This window comes from Scyliorhinus canicula, chromosome 7 (genome assembly GCF_902713615.1).
Source record: "Scyliorhinus canicula chromosome 7, sScyCan1.1, whole genome shotgun sequence".
Classification (NCBI taxonomy): domain Eukaryota; kingdom Metazoa; phylum Chordata; class Chondrichthyes; order Carcharhiniformes; family Scyliorhinidae; genus Scyliorhinus; species Scyliorhinus canicula.
This window is the reverse complement of record NC_052152.1, coordinates 16,220,243-16,233,028: the sequence shown is the minus strand read 5'-3', so window position 1 is coordinate 16,233,028 and position 12,786 is coordinate 16,220,243. Positions and strand designations below refer to the sequence as shown.

At 46.4% G+C, this 12,786-nt stretch overlaps 1 long non-coding RNA gene across 1 annotated transcript in view; it reads right to left on the bottom strand.

The window, feature by feature from the left end:
• Nucleotides 1–11,606, bottom strand: part of LOC119968748 — a 141,877-nt gene extending 130,271 nt beyond the window's left edge. Inside the window, exon 1 of the long non-coding RNA XR_005461196.1 lies at nt 11,499–11,606. This is a non-coding gene — a long non-coding RNA (uncharacterized LOC119968748). The remainder of the gene's footprint in view (nt 1–11,498) is intronic.
• Nucleotides 11,607–12,786: the final 1,180 nt, after the last annotated feature.

The following is a 12,786-nucleotide window of genomic DNA, read 5'->3' as shown; positions in this document are numbered from 1 at the left end:
TCAGGCTCCAGCAAATTACAACCTAAAATCCTTATTGGCTTTGCTAGCCCTCGTGTGTCGAGGAAATCCCTCCCGCAACCCAACTCCCCCTCCCCCGCAGCTCCGATACCTTGGCGTTGGAGTGGAGCTTGGAAGAAAAGTTTTAAAAAGGGCTAAGCTCAAAACCATGCACAACTTCTTCATTAAATTACTTCCTTCCATTGATCCAAAAACCTGGCGTTTAGCAGGTGGTAATATTTGCACAGTCCAAGTATTCAACTGAGGCAAACCCGGAGGGAAGGAACAGTTTAACAACCTGCTAAACTGAATCACAGAGTATAATCCTCTCCACACATTCATTAGTAGATGTTGACAGCGTATAATTTGAAGCCCGCTTGCAACTTTTGTTTCCAATTCTCTCTAATCCTTTCCTGAAAAGCACTGGCTCTTTGGTTGGTACAGGTCTCGGGGCCCAGGATATCCTTCCTGCTTCACTGAGTGGCTGCTTTTGGATGCAGCAGAGCCAGGTATTGGCATTTGGAGCATGTCGCCACTGAGTTTAATCCTGTGCTTATTCAATGTCCACTTGCAGCAATGGAGAGTGGGAGGGGGAGTTACTGAATAACAATTAGGCGGTGGAAGTTGCTTCTCGTACTTGTGGTTGAGGCAGAAATCATGTTGTTGACATTCAAGACTACTTTAAACAGGCGAATGACGGAAAGGGGCGAGTAAATGTGATTAGGATTATTTTCTTGAACAGAAAACCAATGTTGGCATGGACTGGTTGGACCTTTTTCCAGGTTATAACATTTCCGGATTTCTATAAAATAATGGGAATCTCAAGTCGCAAATTATAGGTGCATCTACGAAACATATCTCAATCAAAATTCACGAAAAAGCGCTGGTACACAAAAAGAGCAGAAAGGTTTGCACTCAAATGAACACTTCAAATCCCCCGCCCCCGTCAGAAACTATGGTCTTAATTTTGACAAGGTGGTTTGAGGGGTTCAAAGGGGAGTCTCTGTCGTGAAACTTGGAAATCTGGGCCTCCCTGTTACACTGCGATGCTTTGGCTTCAACACGTGAGACGCGATCCAATGTCCTCATTGCACTGACTTGGTGATGTCATGAGGCCATTTAATCTTGCGAGAGGCCTCTCCCGAGATTCAAAATGCTCTGAACGTGTTGCGAGATCTAATGGCATATCGTGAGACATTGCAATCTGGATCTTGCCTTCGCTGGGCAAGATCCAGATTAACATATTTAAGGCTCATTTAAATATGTCCATGCCAGATTCTCCCAAGGCCCGGAACTAACGGCCTCACCTGGGAGACCAAACCATGGCGCCGTTTGGCAATGGTCCACACAAACATGAACCAGGTGTAACGGCACCTTGGGAGGTCTCCCAGGCCATTGAAGGCCTCCTGGTGGTTGGACTCTGGGCAAGGCGGTACCATGGCACTCCCAATGGCACCCGGAAACCTTGGCACTGCCAGCCTGGAACCCTGGCAGTGCCTCTTATATGACCTTGTGTGACATTAGTTGCCTCCTGAAATAATGTTTAGTCAACATTGTCTTGAATTTGTGTATTGCGTTGAAGGCCTTAAAGCGTTAAATCCTGTCAGGTGCTCCTTTCAGCCGTTGACCAGAAGTTAAAATGTCTTTTTAAAAGTTATCTCTGCAGGGGATCATAACATTTTGCATCTATATAGTAATTTCCACAATCTCAAGATGTCCCAGAGTTTGACAACCAATGAAGTATTTCAAAGATTCATAGCGTTATGACATGTACAGCACAAGGGACCTTCAGCCCATTTTGTGTGCCAACTCTTCAATTAGTTATTCAGTTAATCCCACTCTCCTGCTTTTTCCCAACAATCCTCAGAATGTTTTTCCTTTCAAGTATTGATCCGATTCCTTTCTGGATGCTACTATCGATTAGCTTGCACAACTCTTTCAGGCAGTGAATTGCTGTCCATAATCATGGAGGCAGTGGCAGGGAGGTAGGGTATAGTGGTATTCTCGCTGAACTAGTAATCCAGAGACTAGGAGTAATGCTTTGGGGATGCAGGGTTGAATTCCACCATGGCAGGTGGTGAAATTTGAGTTCAATAAAAATTCTGGAATTAAATGCCTAAAAAGCCGTTGTCAATTGTCGTAAAAACCCATCTGGTTCACTAATGTCCTTTAAGCCGACATGTAACTTCAGATCCACAGCAATGTGGTTGACTCTTAAATGCCCCATCCCAAAAGCGAATTAAAAAATAGAATCATTGATTCCCTACAATGCAGGATGAGGCATTTAGCCCATCCAGTCTGCACCGACCCTCTGAAAGAAAACCCTTCCCTGAACCAATCTCCTCCCTATCCCTCCTCTCTATAACCCCTTCCACATCTTCGACACTAAGTGGCAATTCACTATGCCAATCTACCTAACCTGCACATCTTTGGACTGTGGGGCGGAAACTGGAGCACCCGAGGAAACCCACGCAGACACACGGATAAATGTGCAAACTCCACACTGACAGAGGGAGGCAATGGGGTTGTGATATTAACACTCGACTAGTAATCGAGAGACCAGAGTCATGCTCTGGGGGACCTGAATTCAAAATCCCGCCATGTCAATGGTGAGATTTGAATTCAATAGAAATCTGTCATCTGGAACCATGTAACCATTGCCGATTGTCGTAAAAACCCATCTGTCACCCTGACCAGACCTGGCCTACATGTGACTCCAGATCCACAACAATGTGGTTGACTCTGAAATGCCTCAGGGATGGGCAATAAATGCTGGCACAGGCACCGAAGCCCACATCCATGAACGAATACAAACAAAGTGACCCGAGGTCGGAATCAAACCCGAGTCGCTGGCGTTGTGAGACAGCAGTGTTAACCAGCGGTAATAACCCCTCGTGTCGCCTCTGATTATTTTACCAACCAACTGTGCACTCTGCTTAGCAGCCCTGCCCGCACTGCAAACAATTTGCAGTGGTTCCTTTTCATACTCTACATGGGCCTCTGTTGGCTCTTATAAATTCCTTATAAACGCTTCATTAAATATCACCCCTGGAGCACAAACAAGTAAAGTATCATTCCCCGAGGCCATGCAAAGATTAGACGAACCAGATAGCTGAGATTCCATTACGTTACTTTTTGGACTCCTGTGGGTGGAGTTGAATTGATGCCAATTTGAGAGTATTTGGATAACCAGAGATGCATGTTCATGCGAAAGGACCCACATTCCACTAATTTTGCTGAGTTTAGTGAAAAAGTGGCAATTCAGACCCATTTAAACAGAGCAAAAACCCCACAAAGTAAGAAAATAACTCAAATATTTGCTCAAATGTCATTGAGGATGAAGAACTGCAGAGTTAAAGTGGAAACTAAATACGTGTATACTTAGTGTTCCCAACATAGTGTCAATTGACGCAAGCGCATACTAGGTATTTGACGTAAAGCCTGATCAGAATCTACATTTTTTTTTAATGCAGTCAAATTAGGAGATGGAGGATATGCAGTCACTGACAATGCTTGAGTTACCTGTCCGAATATATGTGCCTGGCCCCAAAGCTGTCCACCAAGAGAACTAAGCCCTAAACTTTACCCCATATTTTACTCCAACCTCCCTGGCGACTCCTGAAGGGAGTTCAGCAACCTGGCTGAGTACAGGGTCTGTTTTCATTGTGAATGGCTTCACCTTCAAGTCTATTTGGGCAGCATGGTAGAACAAGTGGATAGCACTGTGGCTTCACAGCACCAGGATCCCAGGTTCAATTCCCCACTGGGCCATTGTCTGTGCGGAGTCTGCACGTTCTCCCCTTGTCTGCGGGGGTTTCCTCCGGGTGCTGCGGTTTTCCCCCCACAGTCCAAGATGTGCAGGTTAGGTGGATTTGACATGATAAATTGCCCTTTTGACCAAAAAGGTCAGGAGGGGTTATCGGGTTCTGGGTCTGAGGGGATAGGGTGGAAGTGAGGGCTTGAGTGGGTCGGTGCAGACTCGATGGGCCGAATGGTCTCCTTCTGCACTGCATGTTCTATTTGCAAGGCTGCATACTATATCTGAACCAAGATGGTGTCCAGACCACAACAGCAACAACATGCATTTATATAGCTCCTTTAGCATAGTATCAAGAGGTTGTTTTGAGCTGCTCTGACAATGTAGATTGAAGGGGCCTGATTTGTGAGTCCAACATGTATGGGATTGTGTTGATCGTTGGCGCAGGTTACCTGCAGCATCTGCTGAGGAGGTATCCGTGTTAAAACTTCGCAATGGATGTTGCACAGCCCCTCCCTTCCTCTTCCCTCTCCCAAGTTTTCACCCAGAGAGTGGTGAATCTGTGGAATTCGCTATCGCTGAAAGTATTGAGGCCAAAACGTTGTGTAATTTCAAGAGAAATTAGATATAGCTGTTGGGGCTAAAGGGATCAAGGGATATGGGGGGAAGGCAGGATCAGGGTATTGAACTTGATAAACAGCCAGATGTAATCTTCAGCCCCTTTATCAGATACAATATGCATAAACCATGGTTTACACAGAAACATTGGAGTGTGCCATTCTACCCTTAGAGCCTGTTTCACTGTTCACTTAGATCATGATTGAGCTGTATCTTAATGCCATGTACCCCCTATACACTTGCCTAACAAAAATCTTTAAGCTCAGGGTAGCATTTGGCGCAGTGGTTAGCACTGGGACTGTGGCGCTGAGGACCCGGGTTCGAATCCCGGCCCTGGGTCACTGTCCGTGTGAAGTTTGCACATTCTCCCCATGTCTGCGTGGGTTTCATCCCCACAACTCAAAAATGTGCTCGTTAGGTGGAATTGGCCACACTAAATTTCCCCTGTAATTGTAAAAAAAAATAATTGGGTACTCTGAATTTTTTTTTTTTAAATCTTTAAGCTCAGTATTAAAATGTTCAAAAGGCCCCAGTCTCGAAGGCCTTTTGGGAAGAGACTTCCAAATTCCCAGCATCCTTTGCATGAGGAGGTGCTTCCTTACAGTTCCCCTGAATGGTCAGGCTCTGCAGTAATTTTAAAATTACGCTCCATTGATTTGAATTTTCCCAGCATGAGGAAAATGGCCTGGATTTGTGGTTCGTGAGAATGAGGATATCTCTACACAAAGGTACCACAATCCAGAGGCAGGAATTCCAGCTGCCTTGAGGAAAGATAACCTCCTGGTGCGGGCCGGAACAACATGCAGCAGTACTGTATAGGATGGGCAAAAATATCAGGCCGCTGGGAGCTCGTCACATAGTCACTTCACCCCCCCCCCTTCCCGGAAAAAGCTGCAACAGTAAAAGAAGCATTGGAAAATCATCTTTTTGTGTAAACGTGACTAATTCTACCACATTGCAACATAGTCGTAATTTTAAAAGTGTCATAATTTAAACATATTTTTTCAGAATTAAAATGTAAACATTATTTTTCAGGATGCAGTAGGGGAGGCTGCAGTGTTGTGGTCATGTACAAAAGCCCAATCTGATAATGTTCAAATCCCATCATGACAGCTGGCGGAATTTAAAGTAAATTAATAAAAGGTGGAATTCAAAGTTTATCTCAGTAATGTTGACCATCGAGCTATCACTGATTATTGTAAAAACCCATCTGGTTCACCAATGCCTTTCGGGCAGGAAATCTGCCATCCTTACCTAGTCTGGCCGACATGTGACTCCAGAACCACAGCAAGTGATTGCCTCTAAACTGTCCTCAGCAAGCATTCAGTTCAAGGGCAATTAGGGATGGACAACAAATGCTGGCCCAGTCAGTGATGCCCGCATCACAATAACGAAAAAAATGATGTTTTCCAAAGAACAAGTAATAGGGTGGAATTCTCTCAAGCCCCCTCCGCCATGTTTGATGGCAGGTGTTGGGGGGGGGGGGGGGGGGGGGGGGGGGGGGGGGGGGAGGTGAGAACATGGCGGGAAGCACAGAAATCGGTTCCATGTCGGCATGAATTTCCAATGGGGTCTTCGGCTGGCGATCACCATGATAGGCCTGAAAACCCGGCAGAAGCCGGCATGAACCTCATTTGCCAGTGATGCCGATGAAGATGTGTCCTTCACTTCAGATTCTCCATGACGCAAGAGGGAAAACACGCTGGCATGAAATGTTTAGAACAATGTGGCATGCATTGGATGGATCTCAGAGTGCTCCTGAGATCCATCTTCATTTTTAGGATGTCCACCTTCTTTCTTCAATTGTGGGTCAGTGATGTTAGACACAATATTATCTTCAGAAGTCCCTCGAAGGTTAACCATTGAAGGTTTATTAGGCAAAGAAAAATAAAGGCCACAACGCAGCAACAGCACACAAGGCCCATCTGGGCCTACCGATCATGCGGGACCAATCCAGGCCAGCCTTTAAGTACCTGGTTCACAAGTGCCAATTGCTAGGCCTCCGCACCTCAGTGGAGGAGCTCATATTCCACAAGCCCCACGGGGAGATTAATTGGGTCATCTGCGTGGGTCTCATGAGGGTTATTACATCCCTCCTCACAGGTCCCTGGAGGTGGAGGAGGTTTCCTTTGCCACTTTGCCCGCGGCTGTGTTTCCACTTGGTCTAGGGCTGGGCTGGAGGGCGGGAGGGGGTGTAATGTGTCAGGGAGCCTAGCTTCCACGCCAATCAACTGGAGGGGTTCTGGCCAAAATGTCAACCAAAACTAATAATGCTTCCGTCTCCATGTCTGACCCCATATCCTCCATCTTCTGCATATCTGTGTTCTGGCCCTTGAGAAATATTAGTCCTTGGCCCATGGTTGATGGGTAAGAGGGAAGAAAACCTGATTCATCTGGCGCGTGTTGCTCTGGTGCAGATTCCCTACATTTGAGATAGAACAAGAATAAAGAACAATACAGCACAGGAACAGGCCCTTCGGCCCTCCAAGCCTGTACCGGTCATGAAACAATACTTGGCCAAAACCCTCAGCACTTCCTAGTGCCATATCCCTCTATACCCATCCTATCCAAGTATTGTCGAAATGCCTTTTGAATGCTGTTCATGTATCTGCTTCCACAACCTCACCTAGCACCCTCTGTGTAAAAAGCCTGTCTCGCACATCTCCTCTCCACTTTGCCCAATGGACCTTAAACCTATGCCCCCTAGTGACTGGTCCCTCCACCCTTGGGAAGAGTGCCTGCCCATCCACTCTATCCACGCCTCTCATAATCCTGTAGACGTCTATCAGGTCGCCCCTCAACCTCCGTCAGTCTAATGAAAACAGTCTGAGTCTATTCAGCCTCTCCTCATAGCTAACACCCTGCAGACCAGGCAACATCTTGGTAAACCTTCTCTGCATCCTCTGCAAAGCCTCCACATCCTTGTGGTAATGTGGCGACCAGAAATGTGCGCAATATTCCAAGTGCGGCCTTACCAAGGTTCTATACAACTGATGGTTGTATATCATCGGCTTTGCGTATCATTGTATCAATCTATCATTTGGCGTACCATCTACCCCTTAGTTTTAACCATATAAGAGGCTGGACCAGTCTTCTTTCCTGTGGTTACCGGTATCCAACGGACACTGTCCCCCAAATTCCGGATGTACAAAGTGTACCCTGGCTTTAACCCCTTGTCCTGTTTCCGGTGGACATTGTACTTTTCCGGAGATCATGGTTCCTCTCCACCTTTCCACCAAGATTGGGTAACGTTAGTCTTAGGTGGGTTCGTAGTCTTCGGCCCATCAGTAATTCTGCCGATGCTACCTGAATCGTTATGTGCAGTGTGGTCTGATAGTCGAAAAGGAAACGCATCAATTTTGTCTCAACTGACCCTGTGGCTTGTTTCTTTATTCCCTTCTTAAAGGTCTGTATCTCCCGCTCAGCCATGCCGTTTGAAGAAGGGTTGTACAGGACGTTCCGAATGTGTTTCACTCTATTCACCTGCATTTACTTCGGGAATTCCTCGCTGGTGAAAGGGGTGCCATTATCAGTGACGAGCACCACTGAATGACTGGCGTAGCTTCTCAATAGTGGTTGTGAAGTGGTAGATGGCATCCGGTGAGTGGGCGTCAATGAGTGGTAGAAACATTGCCCCTAAGACAGGCCCGGCGAAGGCGACAAGGAACCCCACCCAGGGTTGGCCTGGCCACTCCCAGGGGTAAATTGAGGCTGATGGCAGGAGCTTTTGATGTTCCTGACCTGTTGTGGGCTGTTTCATCAACCTTTCAATGTCATCATCAAGCCTAGGCCACTACGCATAACCTCTGGTGAGGATCTTCATATTGGAGGTGGTTATTATGCAGGTCGTGTAGGATGGCTTTCCAGCTTTGCCTTGGGACAGTACATGGGATCCTCAGAGGAGAATGCTGTCTTCAACACTGAGCTCCTGTTGCTTAGTTGTGAAAACCCACAGTTCTTCAGGCCGTTTTCCCTGTAGTCCCTCATGTGGTGCAACTTTGCCAATGTTGGTGATTTTTCATCCACACACAAATGGCGTCCATAGAATTTAGCACCAACATGACCGTATCCACTATTGGTGGGGATGAGGAGCATGTTGGCAATGGGAGTCGGCAATCTGTGCACCCGGGAAATACTCAAAGGCAACTCATACTCCACCAACGCCATCGCTGTATTTGGCTGAAACTATCAGTAGTATGTTTGACTATCAGTGGTGTCTTCTTTGAAAAGGCCAACTAACTGGTCTTTGATGATTGCAAAGAGCTGCCCATAAACGTATTGATGTCATTTTTGACCACAAAATCATAGCCAGTCATTCCCTTTCAATCTGAGCGTACCTGCTCTCTGCATCAGCCAAGTTTCTCAATGCATAGGCTATTGGCCTCTCCCATCCCATCATGCATTGAATGGGACAACACTGCCCCAATGCCATATGGAGAGGCATCGCACGTGATTAGGAGTGGTTTGCAAGGGTCGTAATTCGTTAACAGTCGAGAGGACGGCAGTTGTCAAATGCCTTTGGCAAATGTCTTTTCTTGTGGCACCTCCATGCCCAATTCTGATGTTTCTTTAAGAATGCATGTTTAGATTTAGATTTGTTTATTGTCATGTGTACCGAGGTACAGTGAAAAGTATTTTTCTGCATGCAGCCCAAACAGATCATTTAGTACATGAAGAGAAAATACATAATAGGACAATACAAGGTGGCCAATGTAAATATGTAGACACCAGCATCGAGTGAAGCATACAGGGGTGTAGTGTTAATGAGGTCAGTCCATAAGAGGGTCATTTAGGAGTCTGGTAACAGTGGGGAAGAAGCTGTTTTTGAGTCTGTTTGTGCGTGTTCTCTGACTTTTGTATCTTCTGCCCGATGGAAGAAGTTGGAAGAGTGAGTAAGCCGGGTGGGAGGGGTCTTTGATTATGCTGCCCGCTTTCCCAAGGCAGCGGGAAGTGTAGATGGAGTCAATGGATGGGAGGCAGGTTCGTGTGATGGACTGGGCGGTATTCACAACTCTCTGAAGTTTGTTGCAGTCTTGGGCCGAGCAGTTGCCATACCAGGCTGTGATGCAGTGGTGCCAGTTGCTTGCCAGATTTGGAATGAATGTTTCTGGTCTGTGATGATTGCAAAGAGCTGCCCATAAACATATTGATGGAGTTTTTGACGACGAAAATCATGGCCAGTCCTTCCCTTTCAATCTGGGCATACCTGTTCTCCTTGTCAGCCAGGTTTCTCAATGCATAGGCTATTGGCCTCTCCCGTCCCATCATCCATCCAATGGGACAACAGGTAGTCAGGACCTTTTGTTGGTCATCTCCTGTAAGTGTGTTTGCCTGAAAGAAATACAGCATCCGTTCAGTATACTGGGCCCAATCTTCTACATCTGTGTCGAAAGCCTCTGACCTTGCTCTTGCATTGAGGAATTCAAACGTCATCCAGAACCGCGGCTGTGATTTCTCCTCGTCGCCAGGATAATAACTTCAGGAGTCCCGAGAAGGTTAAACAATGAAGGTTTATTAGGCAAACAAAAGTAAAAGCCGCAGCACGGCATGTAGCACAGTAGCACAGTTCCAGCCGGGACCACCAATCATGCCGGTCCCAATCTGGGCCGACTTTTGAATACCTGGTTCATGAGCCCCAGCTGCTAGGCGTCAGTCCCTTAGTGGGGCAGCTCGTATTCCACGAGCTCCAACGGGAGATCAATAGGGTCATCCCCGTGGGTCTGGGGAGGGTTATTACAGGCACCTTTTCTATATGGATCCCGGACATGATGGGAGACCATGCAGCATCCAGGCCTGCCCATCACTGAATGTGGGTAAAGCACTCGGATGTATAGGAATAAGATTGGGGATGGAAAATTTGCCGTGTTTTCTCGCCAGCCTCCAAAGCAGAAAACTCTCCATGTTCGCTCCCCTACACTTAGTCTCAAAATGTGAAAATGCTGCACGTAGGTTTTAGTGTTTACCATGTTTTATCAGTCTTTTAGAAGGTCTTCTGTTAAAAAAAAACACTCAATTTTAAACTTTTAAAATAGGTCGGATCAGCTCGTTAGGTATTTACAAATTGCGAGGAGGCCCCTAATGCTTAGAAATACTGTGGTGTAATTCATTCAGAATTAGTGGGCAGTTCGTCCAAATTCACTCTAGTTCCATCCTTGCCATTTAATGTAGTGAATTATAGAAAGTAGCGTTAGTTGGCCAACGGTAATTTTCAGATTAGCCATGAGATGTGGGTATCGCTGGCTAGGCCAGCATTTATTGCCCATCCCTAATTGCCCTTGAACTGAGTGGCTTGCTGGACCATTTCAGAGGGCAGTTAAGAGTCAACCATATTGATGTGGGTCTGGGGTCAGACCAGGTAAGGATGATTTCCTGCCTTTAAAGAGTGAACCAGATGGGTTTTTGCAACAACTGACAATAGTTCTATGGTCACCATTTGACTTCAAATTCAAATTTTACCATCTTCTGTGGTACGATTTGAATCCAGTTGCCCAGCGAATCAGTCATTGCTGGTCCAAAGATAATGCTACTGGATCGCCACCTCCCACAGGTTTTGGGAGCTCTCCGATGTCCAGTAACAGTGATCAGAAATTAGCAACACAAAATCCGGCACACACTATAGCTTCTCTCTTTCTCTATCCTATCAACTCCTTTAACCATCTTAAGCACCTCAGATAGATCAACCACTTGCTTAATCTTCGACACTCAAGCGAATATCAGTCTAGTATTAACTCAGGGCTGGTTTAGCTCACTTGGCTAAACAGCTGGTTCTTGCAACTTTAACTTGCCGGCTCTGTGCCATGATTGCTGGCACCAGACCAACAGAACACTGCATTCTCGCCCATTACAGCCAGAGCCTTGCAACACTTAAATGATCAAACAACTCTCTTTTAAAGGACAAGAAATGGTCCGAGCAGGAAAGCTGACCAGTGAAATTTAATGTTGGCTACCATTAGTCCACAAGCATAAGGCCTTTGTGAATATATTCCTCATCATTTTTATCATGGACGTTTTCTGTATCACTTGAATCTTAATGGGCGTTTGTACAGGGTTCCTCAGTTGTCACACACTTTCTTGAATCCACTTACTCACACAGCGTATCTCATGTTGGAAGTACCTGCTCACACACCTTAGCCCATGTTAATCTCGGCACTCTTCCATCCTGTTTGAACGCCGTCTGTGATTCCCACAGCTCGCCGATGGCAACTTGAAAGGATGCATTCATCATGGAGAGCGAGCAGCTGTTGAGGTTCTGCTTGATCTCCCAGTCTAACAACAAGTGTTCTGTTTATTGCTAGCCCTGTAGGATGATGTAATTATGTGACGCCCCCCCCCCCCCCCCCCCCCCCCCCCCCCACACATCTTTCTAACATACTTCACAGAATCGCAACTAATTGATTCACCGGCCACTCCGAAGCAACCATCAGAATATACGAGGAGTTCATTTTCCGAAAGGTATTGGGTGTTTTTTTTATTTGTTTATCCCACTTTGTTCTCACCCCGGGGAAGGCATGGGAGCTACAGAATTGGAACATTTTCCTTTTTGTATCCAGCACTGAGGGTCTGGTGGGTCAAAGGGTAGAATCCCCAGTAGCAGCCAGAAACTCTGGGTTCAAGTCCTGCTGCCTGACTCAGATGGTTGACATGGAGCAGATTGGTGACAATGGCATCAGGTTTGATCCCTGTCCTTGCTTGGGTGGATTTGGCACATGCCTCCCTTGCTCTACCCATGGTGGAGATTACCAAACTGTGGGTCTGGCCTGCCTTTGGGCAGAGAACGCAAGAATAGCCGGAATCACCACAATTTCGATGCAGCACAGGTGTTAAGTTCTGTCTGTGGCATTTCACAGTGCCAATCTAAAAATAAGTGAATTATTGGTCGAAATCTCCGGATGACCATTACGCCATTACAGATCGTTAGCTCCACCATATGTTAAATCATCTGCAATGTTAACTTGCCAGGTATTATTTACACACTCACGCCGCCACTATCAGACCTTTCCTGAACTGAAATAATTCTCCATTTCACCTCCTACACAATGTGGCAGTATGACTCAATTTGTCTGGAGGTACATTCCCAGTTGCCATTCTCCCAACCTATGTCACATACAACAGAGATTTCTATCCCACCACTCTGACCCGGATTTTTAACCCATCTCCTCCACAAAGGCGATCGGGCCTCTCAATTGGTTCGGCAGACTGGCAAACTAGGTTATTCTCTTCATGTTGGCACTACCCCCTTTTCGGGGACCATCGAGCAAGATGATCAGGTGCTGAGCTGCCCTGCCATTTGCCTGCACGTTCATGTCTGCACACTCTGTCTTCCAGAGACTTTTCCCTGTCCCCTCTGTCATAATATCCACTCATGTATATAATGAGGTGCAGACAGGCAATGATTGACACACAGGATGACCAGT